General features: G+C 42.1%; 2 long non-coding RNA genes across 2 annotated transcripts; one reads left to right on the forward strand and one right to left on the reverse strand.

Annotated features, from left to right (window-relative positions):
- LOC144298775 (uncharacterized) lies at nt 1-2,022 on the reverse strand. Its single transcript, XR_013365660.1, has 3 exons — nt 1,389-2,022; nt 902-1,294; nt 1-568 (listed from the first exon to the last, which is right to left on the reverse strand). It is a non-coding gene; the product is annotated as an uncharacterized LOC144298775 (long non-coding RNA).
- Nucleotides 2,023-7,044: 5,022 nt separating this feature from the next.
- LOC144298776 (uncharacterized) lies at nt 7,045-17,252 on the forward strand. The gene is made up of 3 exons (XR_013365661.1): nt 7,045-7,188; nt 16,448-16,644; nt 16,858-17,252. It is a non-coding gene; the product is annotated as an uncharacterized LOC144298776 (long non-coding RNA).
- The last annotated feature ends 2,046 nt before the right edge of the window (nt 17,253-19,298 follow it).

Here is a 19,298-nt window from a genome sequence, read left to right on the forward strand (position 1 = left end):
AATAATCGGGAAATACTGGCCATAATATTGGGATGGACATGGTGCATTCACTCACATCTATTTAATAGAATAGAGAGGAAATTAATGTCTTCTTACAAGGGAAATAATCAAAAGATACAGTGGCAGAACCCTAAGAGATGTAAGCTGCTTTATTAATATTTGAACACTCATACAAATGAATGTTCTCTAAAACCAATTGGGCCCTTTAAAGAACACATCCTCTATGTTCTGCAAATTAATTCCAATCACATCTTCAAGTCCACTTACAGCCAAACTCAGAGTCCTCCCCTTCCGTCAGCTGTTGACTTTCTAAGTGTCCCAGGCAGCTGCGCGTCTGTGGCTCCCTCCGATGACTTGCCAAACCGAGCTTTCTTAGGCTGCGGACTTCTATGGGGCGCTCTGACAAAGCCTCCGCTCTCTGGAGGCCTGAGGCCCAGGCGGCCAGCCAGCCTGCTGTGGGAGTTCAGGGATGCAGGAAGGCCCCTTTAAAACCATGTCACGCTCATGTGATAACTGCTCCTCTGTGCTTATTTGAACTGTCCCTCCCAATTAGCGGTAATAAGTGACTCTGTAAAGATGAACAAACACACTGCCTTCATTAGTCTGCACCAGCTCTGCTCGCCCCATCCCAGGCCCACATTCCCGGCCCTGTGCCAATCAGTCCCAGAAAATCCCCAGAGTACACCTCCAATAGTGTTCGGAGAAAGCTAAACACATCTTGCTCCGAGTGAACAAGGACCAGCAAAAGGCAAATTAATGACAACCCATTTGAAGGGTTTGCTTGACATTACTGTATTCCATCCACCGAAAAATTGATCACTCCCGGGGAAGGGGAAAAAGTCCAAATCAATAGACTAAAGCAAAATGGTCAAAAGGCATGCTCGAAGCCGATTTATTTTACCTATTTACCCCTCCTTGCTGTCCTCCCTTGCTGTATCTCTTCCTGTGCATTTTTCTGCCCCTTCTCCATCCATAACACATTTTTTAAAGAAATGAGGTATAATTTACAGGGCAGGAGCTGCTTGGCCTTTTCAGATAAAGCGCTAATGGCAGCCCAGGGAGAGCTAGCCGCATGGCTATACATCTCCCAGATGAGCTGGAGCCTGTGAACATCCACCTCGGAATCACACTTTTGCCATCACAGAGTCTGGGGTGACGTGGGCGTGGGCAGTTCCCTCCATGCGAGGCAGAGAGATGTTCAAATGAGGCATTTGACTCCGTTGCAAGCCAGGCACACAGTGTTAACCCCTCTCTTCTCTGAACTGTGTGGAAAACAGGAGCAGAAAGGATGTTCCTGTGTAGACAAGGAGGCAGGAGGCAGGAATAGCTTCCCCGTACCTGTTAGATGCCCTGTTAAGATGATCTTAGGCAATGTCTCCATATCTTACCTTCCTAGATGGGAAAGCGAAAACGATGATAACAAATTTGGGTTTTCACCCCCTTCCTCATTAAACAGAACTGGCCAGGGCTCCTTTTCAAGGGTCTGAATTTCAGCTCCATGGGACCCCTTCTCCATGCTTCTAAGTTGTGGTACTTCCAAACACTTCTTTTATCCCCCAGGCCTAGAAATGGTACTTGCTTCCTGCAGCTGCTGTTCCAAGACTCTTTAGAGTTCACTTTTTATCCTTTCAGTTACAGAGTGAATAACTATTTTATTCCATTTCTGTTAACATATCAGGTGAGGCTTCTGACTTCCAACTGCTACTGAGGCCATTGAGGCAGCCTGGGCAAGATGAAACATTAAAATGGGAATGGAGGAAAGTAGATGGATGAGAAAGGTATTTAAGAAGTTGATTAATAAAAAAGTCATGGAAATTGGGGATAGAAGAAAAAAGAAGAGAAAGGACTCAAGCTTTCTAAAATAAGCAACAGGTGGAAGAAGGGACCAGAAATGAGATAGATGACGTCTATATGTTTCTGGTACTTTTGGCCATCCAGCATTCATTTCCCTTTCTCTTGCAAGTTACACTCCATTTTTGGTCCCATGCCCACCCTTGATCCTCCTAAGGATGGCACAGTGGTCTTTGGGGTGGGACAGACAGATTGTTATGTCAGAAGCCTGTCAGCACTATTCCCTCCCCTTGGCCATTAATTGGTTCAAGGATGACAGGGCAGACTGCCTTGACCCACTCAAGCCATAAAGCTCAGGAATTGGTTTTGTGTGGAAAGTGTGAATGAACACAGAGTCAGAACTGCCCGAAGGGTGAATCTGCCATGAATGAAGCCAGCCTTGAGAAGGCAGAGCTAGGAAATGAAAAGAAAGATACTGGATGCAGATACTAACTTGGCCCAACACCAGCCCTCTTTGGGGGTTCCAGTCATGTGTGCCAATTTACCCCAAATGTCATTTCTTGGTTAAATCTTTATTTATTGTTTAAGCCAGTTTGAATAGCTTCCCAACTATTAGCAACTAATCATTCTAGGTGATATGGTGAAGAATGCTGATGGAAATGGATTTGGGGGAAGCTGGTGTGTTCTGTTTTAGACCAGGTTTATTAAAGGGAGCTCTCAGACTTCAAGGGGAGACTTTATGGATATAAAAACTATATATATATATATTTTTTTCTGAACCTTTGCTACTTTCCAGGTACCAGGACACTAGGATAACATAACATTTATGAAACCCATTTATATAGTAGTTACTATTGTTATTTCCATTTTATAGATAAGAATAGTGAATGAGAGCAGTAAAGGAGCTGCCTGAGGTCCCACCTTGCTCCTTGCAGCCTCATATTGCCTATCAATGAAGCTTTGTGACCCTGCAGCTTAAAAAGAAACAATCCAAATGGAACAAAAATCCATTTTTGAAAACTGATCATCATCACATGTCACGGTGATCAACCTCATATGCAAACAGGCCTACAATTCCACATCCCACTTGTTGGACATCCCAAGATGCTTGCTTCTTTCTGTCTCCCCTCTACTTCTATTTTCCTGTCTCCCAGGATTGTAGATGGGAGGTTTTGGTTGGGATTCTCCAGAGGCCAGCCCTAAGACTGCGATTTGAAGGCATCTAGTGTGCTTGGGGAAGGTGCTAAACAGCACTCCCAGTCGGGGAGTGAGGAAGTGAAACAGAGAAAAGAAGGGGCTCAATCCGGCTGGGTCCTGGGATACAGCACTCTTTAGACTTGTTCTTCAACTCCCATGGGTCAAGTGTTGCTCCTGAAGTATCAGCCCCTGGAACTTCTGACTCACCCCAATGCAAGGACTGAGCAAGTTCCAGAGCAGAGAGGCCTCTGCTGGATGGCTTTCCTGGCCTTGGGATCATGAGTCTGCTCCAGAAGGAAAGGTGGCATCAGTTTCTACCCCATCAGGGAATAGCTGGCTCATCTCTGGTATTATCTCTAGGGTGGAAGCAGGCTTTTACCACAAGCCTGGTCCAGCCATCTCCTTTCATCCCCAAGCAAGATAGCCTTCATTTAGCCTTGTAGTTGGAGTGAAGGGTTGTAATGATAGAATAGCATCTTTTTCTGGGTCTGTTGCAATATTTCCAAAGGCTGCAATCATCCTAGTTTGGATTATGGTCTACATGAGGTTTAGCGTCCAGGTGTTTCCAAGCTTGTTTTAATGGTTTTATTTGTAAGTTTTACTTGTAAGACACAAACACATGTATATTTCACATTATCTGTATGTTTTCACCATTTTTTCCTTCTAATTGCAGATGTTTATTTCCTTCATGCATCCTTGGGGGCTAAGCTGTAGCTCTCCTACTGAGCCAAGCCTTATGGTTTGTATTTTCTCTTTAAATGTACTGGTGGCAAATGGTATTTTCCAAAAATAGTCATAGCAATATTTTTGGTTCCACATGCTCTTCTAAAACATTGTCACTCCCTTCTTTTCCCTCCCTTTGAAATTGGAAGCAAAGAGATTATAGGGGAAGTGACACTGTGACTTCTGAGGCCAAGTCATCAAAGGCCATACAGCTTCCATCTGGTTCTGTTGATTCTCAACACTGGCCCTGGGAACCCAGCCCAGGCCCCAGGGAGAGGCCACAGTAGGTGTTCTGGCCACAGCCCCAGCCAGGGCCTCAGTCATTGTGCAAGGGAATGAGGTGATTTCAGCCCTTAGTCTTGGAGTCTTCCAGCTGAGGTCTTTTGGACCAGAGGCAAACTGTCCCTGCTCTACCCTATCTGAGTTTCTTACCCACAGAACCCATGAATAAAGCAGATGACTATTTCATGCTACTAAGTTTGGGGGTCACTTTTATGCATCTGGGCAAGTCTATCCTCAAAGAGGATCTGTGTAGTAGATCTCTGCTGTCTACCACATCTCTACAGGTAGAAATCCTTTTACCTTTTCTTATTCCAGAGAATGTGACTGAGCAAATCAGGGGACTCAAAGACACAAAGACAGCGGTATCCCCAGTGTTATGAGGGATCCTCTGTGTTGGTCAGGGTGTTTTGGTTACAGCCAAAGGAAACAGATTCTGAATAATTTACCAAAACAGAGATGTGTTGGAAGGACATGAAATAGCTCCCAGAATTCAAAGGGGAACATGATGAGCCAGGTCCTGGGAAGGCTTGGAACCCAGCTATCCAGGGAGCTAGGAAATAAACACACAGCATCGTCACAGCACTATCCCAAAATAAACTGGCTCCATGAATTTCTCTATCCTTTCACTTGGCCCAAGAAGCAAATTCCCAGGAGAAGTAGTCTGATTGGCCTAGTGTGGGTCATGTGTTCACCCATTGAAATGATTAGGGCATGTTGACCGGTATCTCTATGAAGACTAAATATAATGAAGTGATAACAGCCATCATTAACCTGGACTCAGCACTTAGCATGTGCAACACACATAGACTCAGTCACTTAGTGCTCACTAAGAGGTAGGAGCTATGCTTACCCTTCTCTTATAGTTGAGGACACTATAGCTCAGAGAGTGTAAGTCACTTGCCTAAGGCTGCTCAGCTGGTAAGCAGTATTGCCAGGGCTCAAGCACAGTGGCTTCATATTTTGGACTTTGAATTCCTGCATTCATAGCTTCTCATAGGTTATAATGCTGCTCCTGGCCATAGTTTCCCAAAGGCAAATCAAAGGGTTACTTGAAGAGGAATGGGTACTGGGCTGGAAGCACAACAGGTACCAGCAGAGACTTTAATGGGCCAGTGAGGAAAAAGAGAAGATCTGAGATCTTGATGTGAATCCTCAGAGAGATAGGTAACCATTAGACCCAAACTGACTGACTGCATAGCCAGGATAAGCCCCAGGCCAAAAAACATATGTATCTATTGGATCCAGACTTCTCTGGAGTAATTCCTCTAAACCAGATCACTACTTACTTTGGGGCTACAGGCATAAGAACTGTTGGTGGACTGGTGCCCATGGCTGGCTGGGACACCCACCCACCTGACTCTTACATACAATGGGAACTGGGCCAGCCCTCTCTGAGCAAAGCCCTTGTGCCGAGTCGAGATCTTCATGCATATTTCTCTGCCTGCGTCCCTTTGTCCTCTGGATCTAAACTTTCTATGCAGCTGAACTGGCTTTCTTTTAATGGCCTTGAAAACCATTCACAGGTTTAAACATTCACCTTAAACAGACATTAAAAATATGTCCAGCATGCAATTCAGTGTGACACACATAACAGGTACTCAACACAATTTTGGTGTTAATAATAAAAAGACAAGATGTTAGGGGAAGTCATATTGTGATGTGGGGTGGCTCACCTCCTCAGTCTATAATGCAATTTCACCAAGAAGGATTCTGCTAGTAGAACTTGCTGGTTTAAGCCTGTGCTCACTCAGCTTAATTACAATGAGATTCAAGAATTAGTTGCAATCCAAGTGAAGGATAATTTTTTTTTTTAATGATGATCTTGTCTCTATGTGCGGGCGGTGTCCTTAACATAGCATGGTTACATACTTGCTCTTGTTCCAAAAGAACCAGATGTGGGAGATCCCAAGATGAGGTCCTCATCTGAATTGATGTGAAGATAATTCTGAGTGATTTTCTGATATCCCAAATTGTTTTTGTTTTCAATCAAAGACAAATGAGAACACTTGTTCAACATCATTTAAATTAGGAGGAGATTTTTAAAACATTTTAAGTATATACAAAACTTTCACCATACCCCATTTTTTCCCTTTTCCTTCTTAAATTTTTGGGAAACCTGGTAAATGCTTTGAGGTCCCAAAAATAGGCTCTGCCTTACAAGGCAGGCCAGTAACCCATGATTATGAGTATTCCCACAATGATAGTGATTCTGTTCACCTCAAACTCTTGCTTGCTCACCTCCTCTGAATCATCCACTGGTGGCATTATGGAATTTTATAACCAAACAACAGTGATTTCAAGGAATGTTAATGAATAGAATATGGTGTTGGATCTCTTTCTGACCCATCTTTCATGTAGGTGCGTTTTTGTTAGAATCTCTTATCACCTGAAATAAAAACTGACATCTGAAGAAGTAAATGGAGACACTCATTCTAGATGCACTTGCACTGGCACTAAAAGTGGTACATGTTAAGAACTTAGGCTATTCTGGGCCTGTGCTCTTTTTACCCAAGGCCGAACCAGTGACAATGCCTTATCAAGCTCTCCACACCAAGCTACCCAACATACTTGGCATGTTTGATAAGATTTTGAGAAAGTGACCCTGTACAGGTGTTTTCTGTTACTTAGCAACTATTGCCCACCCTCCTTTGCTTCTGTACCCGTTTTTTTCTGCTTTATGTCTGGATGTCCAGAATGTGACCTGGAAATAAACACTGTGTGTGATTTGTTAAGGAAGTACTCCTGAGATAACAAGGGAGTAGGGGTGGGGTATGGAGATGCAGGGTCAGGATGGGACAGATTCCCCAAGATCCTACTTAGGCAAAGTCATGCAAAGAGTACTATGATATTGTGATTGATAATAAGAAATATATACTTGGACTTTGTCCCTATTTCTAGCACAGAGCTCCTAACACTCTTGAAATTTCCCCAGTGATGAGGGAAATAAAGGTGCCTTCTGTTTATTTAATGAGGTGACTTTTGAATCCCACCTAAGAATGGGGGCTGGTTGCCACTGGAACCAATCATGTGATTAGAAGGTTGGAACTTTCAGGAAGATGGCTTCCTGACCTCTGTGTGTGTGATGAGGGGCTGGAGATTGAGTTCAATTTCCAATGGCCAATGATTTAATCAATCATACCTACGTAATGAAGCTTCTATAAAATCCCAAAAGGACAGGATTCAGAAAGTTTCCTGGTAGGTGAACATGCTCGAAGAGAGAGGGAATGGATGCTCTGAGACTTTCCCCCCATAACTTGCCCTGTGCATCTCTTCTATCTGGCTGTTTCTACATTGTATCCTTTTATAATAAACCACTAGTGTAGTCAGTGAAATGTTTTTTTTTAAGTTCTGTGAGCTGCTCTAGCACATTCACCAAACCCAGGGAGTTGTTGGAACCTCTGATATTTGCTGTTGATCAGAAGCATAGGTGACAATCTGGACTTCAGACTGGCTTCTGAAGTGGGGGCAGAAAGCAGTTTTGTGGGACTGAGGCTTAAACCTGGGAGATAGTGTCAGAATTGAATTGAATTGTAGGACACCCAGCTGGTGTCAGAGAAATGCTCAGTGGAGGGAAAACTCTGCACATTGGAATTGGGTACAGAATCTTAGGTCCATTTCCAGGCACTCCCCAAATGGGCTCTAGTAGCCTCTAAGAGCCACGAGTGCAGGTTCTTGTCTGGAAAAGGGCATCAATATCAGAGACCCACTAAAATAGTAAAAAGTTATCTTGGGGGACCTGGGAGAAGTACTACTGTTGTCCACTACCCATTGATGATGGAGAGCAATGTCTTGTGTGCGACTGAAGTGGGAAGTGTTCAGGAAGAATTTAGGGTATGGGGATCTCCAATCTTTGGGTGTCTTCCACATATCCTATATTCAAAGTCTGGCAAAGTGTCAGTCTTTATCAATCAGATACTTAACCCGGGTCATAGAACATGTTAGTATTGGGAGTTTGACCCATGCTGCAATTCAGCAGTGCATATGAGCATTTTCAGACTTGCTTTCCAATGGACTCATTGTGTCAGCACTCAGCAGGAAGGGCATCCTTCAGTAGGTCACACTGTGTTTCCAAAGGTCTGCTTCCAGCTGCACCAGATACAGATACAGTAGTCATTCTTCAGCCACTGGAAATGCCCCACTGTCTTGAATTCATCTGATCCCTGCAGCCCTGTTCTTCCTATCTTTAAACTATTCTGTGGCTACCCAAACTCTCAAAGCATGACCTGCAGAGGTGGTCTGAGTCACAAAGAACCACAAACAGTAGCTTAATGTCACATCGCATTATTGTTTAAAATGGAATCTATCCTAAGTTACAAAGACTCTCTCACATACCTGATCGCCTATTCCAAACACCCTCTGCCTCTTATGAGTGTCTGCTTCCATGCAATCCCACTCATGGCACTGATACTTGTTATAGCAAATATCTTTGGTTACAAGGAACAGAGGCTCTTGAATGAACAAGGAACAAGAAGATTTATTGTAACTTACTATGATGCAAAGTTGAACTTGGAATGATATTCAAAGATACCAGGAATTTTTGAACTCTCTTAGAATCCTGGCTTTTCTCTTTACCTCTCCTCTGTTTTTCTCCCATTTGTTGATTCTAGTTGTTAATTCTCTCTGTGTTTTTCTCAATCTCATTAGTTTTTGCCTATTTATGGTTTCTGATCTCTTATACCTTCAGTTTGAATTGGCTCATCGTGACCATATATTTTTTGTTTCCCCTGATGTGAGGCAGATTATTTCCATTCTTTTGTGATACAGAGGTTTGAAAAGTGCTTGCATGTTATTATGGCTTGTCTTTTATTGCTCTTGGGACTCTTTGGCCACCCTATCAATGACCCTGAGTTAGTCTGCTGGAGGATAACCAAGGACCTTTGCCAATTGCCTACCAACCTCCTGTCACAGGAGTGAGGCCATCCTGGACTACCTAGCACAGCTGATCCCCCAGCTGACTGCAGTAGTGCAAGTGAGCTCAAGCAGGAGCAGCTGAAGAGCCATGCCGCTGAGCTCAGCTCAGATCCTTAGCCCAGAATGACGAACTGCTATGATTGCTGTTTTAAGCCACTAAGATTTGGAGCTATTTGTTACCCTGCAAAAGCAAATTGATACACCAAGCAAATCAGGGACCGAACCTAATATCGTGATATAACCCTCTCATAGGGAGGGGAAGCATTTATTTGGAAAAAGCAATACTACCTACTACAACATCTGTTTTCCATATGACATAGGGCCGTCCTTAGTTGTAGAGCTTGTATCTTGTTTATTAGTATCATCACTCTGCACAATAAGTGGAATCTAGTATGTGTGCTCAAATAAAAGGGGGTATGTCAAAATGAAAAAAGGGCATTATCTGTCCTCAAGCTGCCTACTGTCTAGATATGGAGATAAGAAACACATCCAAATAATGACCTCAGGAAACAGAATAAAAAGTGCCGTGGAAAGTGCTAAGTTCCACCGAGGCAGATGGCAAAGCAAGTATTTCCATCTGGAGGGAAGATAAAGTGAAGAAAATCCAGGAGGACTGCTTGTAAGTCATAACATTTAAGCTTGGCTTGAAGGATGGACAGAGTTTTAAAAGGAGCTGGTAAATAAGACAGTCAATGTTAATTGTGTGAGAAACAAATAAAAAAGCTAAAAAGTTACTGCTCCTGTTTGGGATAAGGCAAAAATCCTGATTTGCTTGAAGCATAATGTGATGTAGATGGAGTTAAGATGAGAAAGGGAGAGCATTTCTAGACTGAGTTGAAGTTTAATGAATGACTCTTATAAACTTCAGGAGCAGCCAAATGTGTCAACATATTGTTATACTGCCATGGGACAGAATATTTGTAATCAACAAAAAAGTTGTCTTACAAACATGTTTAATGACATAGGTTATAATTAAATGGCTAAATATAATATAAATTCACATCCTAGTTTTATTAAATCATATACAAATTTAACTGCTTATGATCCTTAAGCTTAAGACTTTAGTAGATATGATTAAACCACTAATTAGAGTGGTGATGAATTGGTGATAGTATAATTTTGTCAGACACTATTCTAAGTGCTCTATATGCATTAGCTCATTTATTTATCATAATAACCACATGAGGTAGATGCTGTTGTCACCCATCTCTAGCTAACATGGCGAATAGCACGGCTTGTAGGTTGTAATCCCAAAGTAGCTTTATTTGTGCCATGGCTTCTTGACCTTTATTCTTTTGGACTCATTCTCTTCTTGTCCACAGATGAAAATTAAGGTGTCTTATGCATTTTCTGGCCACTTTCATGTAATATAATGCCATCTAGTCAATAATTAATATGTGTAGTTCAGGTTGTAATCAGTACTTTACACATGATTGTTGGTTATATTTTTTTCCGCTTCTCAGTCTGGGAGAGTGAGCTCTAGGATATAGATGAAAGAGTTGGATTGGGGGTGGGGTGGAGGAAGAGGCAGGAAAGTTGATATTTGGTAACTGGATAACGTGGAGAGCTGGTGTCAGCACTCTCTGCATCAGTATGTTTTAAGGCTGCCCGTTTTCCTCAAGGGCAGTACTTGTGGGTTCTCACTTGCTTGGGGATTTGCCACCTTTGATTCCCTTATTACTGATGAAAGCATCTCTCTTCAGATGGTCCCTTACGACTCCTTCCTCACCCAAAAGGCATCTGATTGTATCTCTACCTTCTTTCATCTTTTTGCTTCTCCGGATGACTCCCAGGAAGCTTCTAGAATAATCCCGTCATGGCACTCTTTCATGGATGGTGCATGAGACACATTCATATATCCTTTGTCCTTCCAGACTCTGGGAGTGAATGTTCCCAGCGCAGCCACCTCAAGTTGCTTCTTCCATTAGAACATCTGACTTGTACCTTGCACATTAGGGTCTCTGGCTCAGGCCAGACCCGTCCACTGAGTCTCCATGGCTGCTGGAGACCTCACCGTGTTCTCTGACTTCTCTATAAAGGCTGCTTCCTTGACTTCCAGTTAAACGGGAACACCCAACTCTTTCTCCATTGTGAGCATGGAGGACTTGGAGCAGCAATAGCTCTAAAAAATGTGCTCCTGGGCAGCCCAGGTGACTCAGCGGTTTGATGCCTGCCTTCAGCCTGGGGTGTGATCCTGAAGACCCTGGATCAAGTCCCACGTCGGGCTCCCTGCATGGAGTCTGCTTCTCCCTCTACCTGCATGGAGTCTGCTTCTCCCTCTACCTCCCTCTACCTCTACCTTCTCCCTTTACCTGTCTCTGTGTCTCTCATGAATAAATAAATAAAATCTTTAAAATAAAATAAATAAAAATGTGCTCCCTTTTCTTTGATAGCCTCCAACCCTTACATTTCACTTTTGTGGGTGAACAATTAAGAGTCATATAGCAGTATCAACTACTTCTTTCACAAAACCTACATCATGGTTTTGCAACTCATTTGGAAGGAGCATGATTGTCTTGGGCTGAGGCCCACTAGAATATTTTGTTAGATCCTATTTTTTTGAAAATGGGCCCAGTGGAAAAGGAGGATGAAATATCCTGTTAAAGGTTAAGGGGTAAAATAAATAAATAAATAAATAAATAAATAAGTAAATAAATAAATAAATGTATGTTAAGGGGTAGAAGGTAGATATCCAGATTATCCAAATCTGGATAATTTGGTTTCAGAACCTGGACTCTAAATTCCTCTGCTGAACTGTCCCATACACATATACACATATGCAAAGGATGAGTCTGGGATAAACTTACCAAGATGTTAAACAGATATATATATATATATATATATATATATATATATATATATATAATTTATTTCAGAGAGAGAGAAAGAGTGCACGGGGAGGGGCAGAGGGAAAGGGAAAGAGAGAATCCTTAAGCAGGCTCCTCACTGAGAGGGGAGCCTGAAAAGGATCTTGATTCCAGGACTCTGAGACCATGACCTGAGCTGAAAGCAAGAGCTGGTTGCCCAACCAAGTGAGCCACCCAGGTGCCCCATAAACATATATTTTTGAAGAGAGGGAGTAATTTTGTATTTCCCTCTATATGTTTGTCTATGTATTACACATTTTCATATCTGCATAATGGGAAAAGTTATATTTTAAAAATTACTCTGGCAAAAACATTCAGCGGAAGTTTGGTATGATGAGAAATTGGAGATGGGAATAGTAGATAAGACAATGTCAAAGTAATCAAGAAATAAGAATACAGCAATATCGATTATAATAAAACTAACAGAGAATTTGCTGAGCACTCTATGTCATTCCAACTTGATCCCCTCAACAGCTGACTGTACAGGTACTCCTGTTATTCTAAATTTAGAGTTAAGCACAGAGTTGTCTGACCCTCTCCATAGATTGCAAATACCCTGAGGGTAAGAACCAATTGTGTTCGTATTTTTTCTCAGTGCCTAGGAGAGAGTTGGGGCATTGCATGTGCTCAGTACACATTTGCTGAACTAGAGAGGGCAAGGTGATGGTACTTGGAAGCTGAACTGATGGGAACAACTAAGTGGGAGGACTCTGTGATGAAACCAGGCAGTTAGTGGATCATAGAACCAGTGATGGCTACTACCACATTTGCAACCAAATCCCCATCAAAACTCATACACAAAAAAGAAGACTAAATAAAATTTTAAATCGTTTGGGTAAGAAAATTAGGGAGCAGCCTGAAGTGAAGATAGTTTTAAAAATGCATGGCCAAAGGTTAAATTTAGTGGACCACCAATTTGGTCTGAATTTTGTGGTGGCCAAAACAAAGAAAGAAACTGGGCTAGATAATTATACCACATGATTCATGATTTAATAAAGACTCAGTTCTTTAGGTTTCAATTGTCCCAGGTACTAAAATCAGAAACAATCCCACCCCTTTGTCCTACCCATGCAATCCATAGAGTGTCCTCAACAAAGTCCTTACAGCAGATACAAGCACAAGTATTATAAAGATTTTTTACATGATTTCCTCCAAGATACACTGATGGCATAATGCCAATGCACAACCTAGTAGGAGCTGCTCTGGGAGAATGAAAACAATTCAGTCCTAGGACATAGCTCTCTGCCACCTGGTATTACTACAGAAAGATATTTTAGAGAATGTGGGCAATGGATGGATGGCATAACGTTCAGGCAGTCCTCTGTAAATATTGTTTCTTTTAATCAAGGCTTTGATAAATATTGAGTGGCAGGGAGTTCAAGGTTGCCTGGAGTAGTTTGAATGCAGCTATTCACTATGTTAGCTAAACACAGACTTCAGCAGTCAGTCTAGCTGAGGGTTACGCTTCTAGGCAGTTTGATGAGTTTGACAAGGACAATTGTCTATATTTGTGGCAATCAATCACTGCCACAGTACTGCTGTGTAACAAATCCTCCCACAGCCCATTGGCTTAAAACAATGATCATTTATTCTCAAAATGTCTAAGGTGGCTGGTCAACTGTGTGTAGCCCTGGGCAAGCAATTTGTCTGGCTCTTCTTTACATCTCCCCTCCTTACTTGATTGGTGGATTAGCTGGCTTATGTTTTTCTCACACCATTCATAGAAATGTTAGGAGACGAGGCTTACTACACAAGGACACTATACACTTTTGCTTCTTTCATGTCCATTAATCTTCCATTGATCAAACTAAGTCACATGTCCAAGCCCAATACCAATGGGATGAGGAGGTGCACACTGTCACCATGGGAAGAGAGTCAATAATGTTCACTCTAGTTAATAATCCAAACCATCACATTCCACTAAAATTGGCCACATTGATGAGAAAGGCTTAAATTGAAATGACTGACGAAACCAAATATGGCAAGAAAATGGAAAAACTGGAATTCTCAAATACTTCCTGTGGGAATATAAAATAGTACAACTACTTTGGAAAAAGGTTTTAAAAGTTAAATGATCAACTACTATGATCTACTACTAGGTATTTACTCAAGAGAAATAAAAATATATAATCACACAAAGACTTGTACAGGAATGTTTGTAGTGACTTTATTCATAATAGCCCCAGAGTAGAAGCAACCCAAATATTGATCAACAGGAAAATGGATAATTAAATTGTGGTGTATTTACACAATGAGATGTTACTCAGAAATGGAAGGGACAAACTCTTAATATATGCAACAAGGATAAAGCTCAAAAACATTACGTTGAGTGAAAGGAGCTAGACACTAAAAAAAAAGAATACATACTGTCTGAATACATTTATATCAAGTTGAAGAACACACAAAATTAATCTAAAGTAATGGAAATCAGACCCGTGGTTTCCTTTGACTGGAAGTGATATGAGGGAAATTTGGGGGGTGGGTATGAGAAATGCTCTCTGTCTTAGCTGAGATTCTCTTTATGGGGGTGTATACACTTGTCAATACTCATCAAATTGTTTACTTAAAAGTATGCATTTCAGTGTATGTAAATTTACTTTACTTAAAAGAAACAAACCAAAAAACAAAAAGTGGAACTTAGGGTTTGGTCCGGCACATACAGACTAGACTACCGAGACCAGATTTTTTTATGTGTTGAACCTGGCTTACCAAGTGTGAATGCCCAGCCATAATCAAACTCGTCAGAAGATGCCCAATTGCTGGTCAATCCTGGGTAAATTATACTCTTCAAACAAACTGGCTGTAAAATGTCTTTCCTTGCAATTGTCTTACTGGGGGCTTCTGGAAAAGCTGAGCCTGAGCCAAGGATGTGAATGCAGGTGGCTTACCTGGGAGATAAGTTCAGGCAGCAAGAGTGAGGAAGCAGGGAGAGTGAGTCTGGGGAGAAGGAGGAGAGCAAACACGTCAGTGCTATCACCTTCTACAAATTAGCTGTTTAAAGAGAGTGGAGGGGCTGATGTTAGTGCCCAACAGATGCCCCAACTGCTGTGAGGATTGTCTTCTTCTCTGAGTGCAGTTTCCTCTTCTTCAGGAAACTCTCCTCAGCACACAGAGCACTTTGCCCAAGAAATACATCCAGGGTGGCTTGTGGTCAATGGTTGACTGATATGATGACATAAGAAGCCAGTCCCCTTGCCTAAAGATGGGACCGATTGGTAGAATTCATTCTTTAGAGCTCCTTGTGGAATGTGGTTGAAGCTGGTCTTCACTAGAAGCTGTGTCCTGACTTAGCTGTCCTCTCCTGCTCCCATCTGTCCCCTTTTCTTGAGGGTGCAACCTGCATAAATCACTGAAACAAGAATCCTCCTCTCAGGCTCTGCTTCTAGGGAATTCAACCTAAGATAGGTGGTGTTATGGGTTGAATTGTGTCCCCTTCAAAAGATACATTGAAGTTCTAATCCCCATCTCCCTGTACTTGGGTATATGTCTTTATTTGGAAATAAGGTCTTTGCAGATGTAATCATGTTAAGATGAGGTCCTTAGAAAGGACTCTAATCAAGAGTGACTGGTGTTTTTATAAGAAGAGGAAAACACCATGTGAAGACGGAGACACACAAGGGGAGATGAAGCATATTGGGGTGTCACAGCAACAAATCAACAAACACCAGCAACTGCTTGCCACCACCAGAAACTGGGAAGAGACAAGAAAGGAAGGCTGCTACCCAAAAGGAGCCTGGCCCTGCTGGCACTTTAATTTTGTGCTTTTGCCTCCAGAACTGTGAGGGAATAGACATTTCTATTGTCCTAAGCCACCCGGTCAGTGTGTTACGGCCACTCTAGGAAACTAAGAGTAGTCCTGACACTCAGTTTTAAGATTCTGCTTTGATGCAAGTTTCACTAGGAAGAGGGGGTGCTAAGCAGGAGCAGCCAGCCCTCAAATCATGTCTTTCCATAGTCTCCAGTGAAAAGTAGAAAAGAATCAAAAGACTGGGAAGAAACATCTCTTTGATTAACTGAAAAGGCTTGCCAGAGGGGTGAGTTTGGGGTGCTCTGGCCCCCTGAACCCGCTCATATACAGTAGACTCCTTCCATTTGTCTGAGTCTTATTCTTTCTTGATCTACTGATAAAAGATTATTTCTTTTCCTTGTTGCCCCATCCACTCACTACCTTCATTTCCATCCATTACTTAAAAATAAATTCTTTAGCAAGAACGAAGGGAAGGAAGGGTAGACTTTAGTACCTACCAACTTGAAGATATAGTTTTGTTTCAGTGGAAGGACAACTCAGAGTGATCAGTGTTGACTCTTGGTTTGTGCTTTATTCTCATTATCCTTACCATCAGCAAATAATGGAAGGAAGCCAGAATGGTGTCTACAACCATAAAGTCTCCAAAATCCAACCAGCTCTATTAGTAGAAATTAGTTTGAATCTACTGCTAAAAATTTAATTCATATAAACCCATGAGCTGATCCTTAAGAATAAAAGAATACATTATGGATTGTTTTTCAAAATTCATGTCTGTGCTCTTCACCTGCTCAAACTATCTCTGGCAGGTTTCTGTATATGTGCATTTCTAAATGGCCACTGGGGATGAAGTTTAAGGAGACACTCATTGGAGTAAAGTACAAATAATTCCAAACCTGTTTTTAACCTTCCTGGTCTTCCTCCTTGACAGGCAAATCAACAGTGAAATTACTGATGTGCCGTGACCTTCACTTGCAGTTCAGTGCTCCAGAGGCTGAGTCTGGGTTTGGAAGGACAATGAGTGACGAGCCAGAAGATTGCAAAAAATGTAGGCAGGAAGAGAAAGCAATACCACTATACAAAGCATAAATGATAGAGCATTGTGGCTTTGTGAAATGCAATAAAATAGTAAGTGAATTCTGGGGGCGGTGTGAACTGGTACAACCTTCTGGAGAAGTGTTTCGCAGTATCTACTAAAACTGAACATACGCATGCCCTGTAACCGAAATTCCACTCCTAGATGTGTACCCAAGAAACAAATACCTCTGTCCAGCAATAGGTTCAGAGTAGCTTTATTCATTAAAATCTCAAACTTAAACAGTTCATCTTGTCCACCGACAGGAGAGTGTGAAGACAGATGAGGGCATATTGCATACAACAGCATCTGACACAGCAGTGAAAATAAATAAATCGCCACTACACACAGCACCATGGATGAACCCCACAAGCACAGTGTGAAGCAGAAGAAAGCTAGATACAAAAGATGACCTGTGATTGCATTGATATACAAATTTCAACACAGATGAATACTCTGGTGCTGAGGTCAGGATAATACTTTTTCATGGTGAAGGGAGGGTGTTGGGGTGTGAAGAAGGTTTGAGGGGCTAAGTGCTGACTGCATGGTGTGTTCACTTGTGAAAATTCACTGGGTTGAAACTTGTCATTTGTGCACTTCCTTCATATTTGCTAAAACAATAAAACTCCACAAAAAAAAAGAAAGGCAAGTGGAAATTCATCATCTTACTTTTGCACACACACACACCCCTTGATAAAGCATCTTCCATGTGGCTCTAAAACAGGCTGGAAATGATTGAATAAAGAACACAAGTTAATGTCCTCTGACTGCAAATCTTTATGAAAGAGTGATGCTTGCACGTTATGAAACATACCTGTCTTCAACATCCAGCTGTCACGCGATTGGGACAGTATAGTGTAGTGCAGAGTCACTTCTGAAAGACACAGCAGGACCAACTCCAGCTTTATAATTTAAGAATACCAAGAAGGCTGAATCAGAGAGGATTCTCAGATTGGTTTTCTTAAGAGTTTGCTATTATCCTGGAGGTTTGCAGAGCAATGCCCCCCACCATAAACATAAAAGGAAAAGATTTTTAAAAATATTTAATTAATTAATTAATTTATTTATTTATTTATTTATTTATTTATTTATTTATTTGAGACAGAGAGGCAGAGACACAGGCAGAGGGAGAAGTGGGCCCCCTGCAGGGAGCCCGATGTGGGACTTGATCCCAGGACCCCAGGATCATGACCTGAGCCAAAGGCAGACACTCAACTGCTGAGCCACCCAGGTATCCCTAAAAGGAAATTTTTATACTCCCTCCTTCAGTGAGGATTTTGATGGTAAAATGGACAGATTCTGAAAACTCAAATCAAATAAATTTTCCATTTCTCAAGCCCAACAAGTCTGCCCTTTCTTCCCTTATCACATACCTACAATTACCTGCTTCAGACCCTACTGAGCATCCAGCTAATGTCTGCCCAACATGCCCAAATATTTGACCAACAGAGAGGTTTGAGAGGGCACCACTGTTGGGTGATGTTTGCTTCTGCTATCAGCTAACTGAGTGATACTGGACATTTCATCGAACCATCCCATGCCTCAATTTCCACACTTGTAATAGGGGATAATGACAACAGCTGGCTCATAGAATTTTTGTGAGGACTAGTTGAGTCAATGCCAGAGAAGGCCTGACACCACAGACTAAGGTCTGATGGAGTGTTCTCTGATACTGTCATTGTGCTGGCAACCTGACTTTGAATTCACCAATGTGGGATTGTCCTGGGCAGGAAGTGGCATATAGTAAAAAGACTGGAAGGGACCGCAGTAGCCTACTGTCTCTTTAGAGCTCCACTGACACAGTGAGAATTTGCCTATGTGGGTGCCAGCCTGTGGAAGCCATCCAAGCTCTGAGTTCACCACCTGCCCCAGGGGCGCATCTGGGACCTAGCTGCCTCCTCCCTCCCCCTGTCCCCTGCTCACCCACCCCTTTTTTGCCTGCTGCTGCTGCTGCTGCTTCGTACCCTTCTAATGTTCTCCTAATTCCTTACCCACTGGGGATGGCTTTACCCCGCACAGAATACAGATTCTTTCCGGCATGGTGCCATTAGCACAAAGAAACCCAGACCTGTAATAACTACTCAAAATGGCCCAGCTGTCTCCATCAGGGGTCACCACACAGACCAGAAAACAAGGCAGTGGTTTTATAAAATATAGTTTTATTTGAATAAGACCAGTCCACATGGGATTAATTAAACATATCCATAGTGAGTGAAAGGATGCATGTTGGATTTGCTCGTCTGCCTTTCCTATCACGGCTCTGGAAGGTTTAGCTTCTATTGCTTTTGTCTGCATGGGATTAAGAAGGAGGAGGTTGGACGGGGTTATTAAAAGAAAAAAGAGCATGCCTAGTGACCTAATTCCCTTCTGCATCTTTATCATGTACCGGGATGTACAAATCCCTGTATGGGACAACAATGCAAATGAGTTTTACTGGAGAATAAAACATTTGAGACAAAAAAGAAACATGAGTTTGTCATACAATATCACTGCAACTCGTAATGCTCAGACTTTTAAAAAATGACATTCTATTATGGAGTTTTATTTCCTGTCCCAGTGGGCAACCAACCACGCATAGCAATTCAGAATTCAAATACTGTACAAGGATATACAGTAACTACGGTTCTCTGAGGATTTGAGCAAATGTCAGAAAACCAAGCCCCAACTCAAATTTATTAGTTGGTGCTGATATCTAACAATTTTACGT

Source organism: Canis aureus, chromosome 26 (assembly GCF_053574225.1).
Source record: "Canis aureus isolate CA01 chromosome 26, VMU_Caureus_v.1.0, whole genome shotgun sequence".
In the NCBI taxonomy this organism is placed as follows: domain Eukaryota; kingdom Metazoa; phylum Chordata; class Mammalia; order Carnivora; family Canidae; genus Canis; species Canis aureus.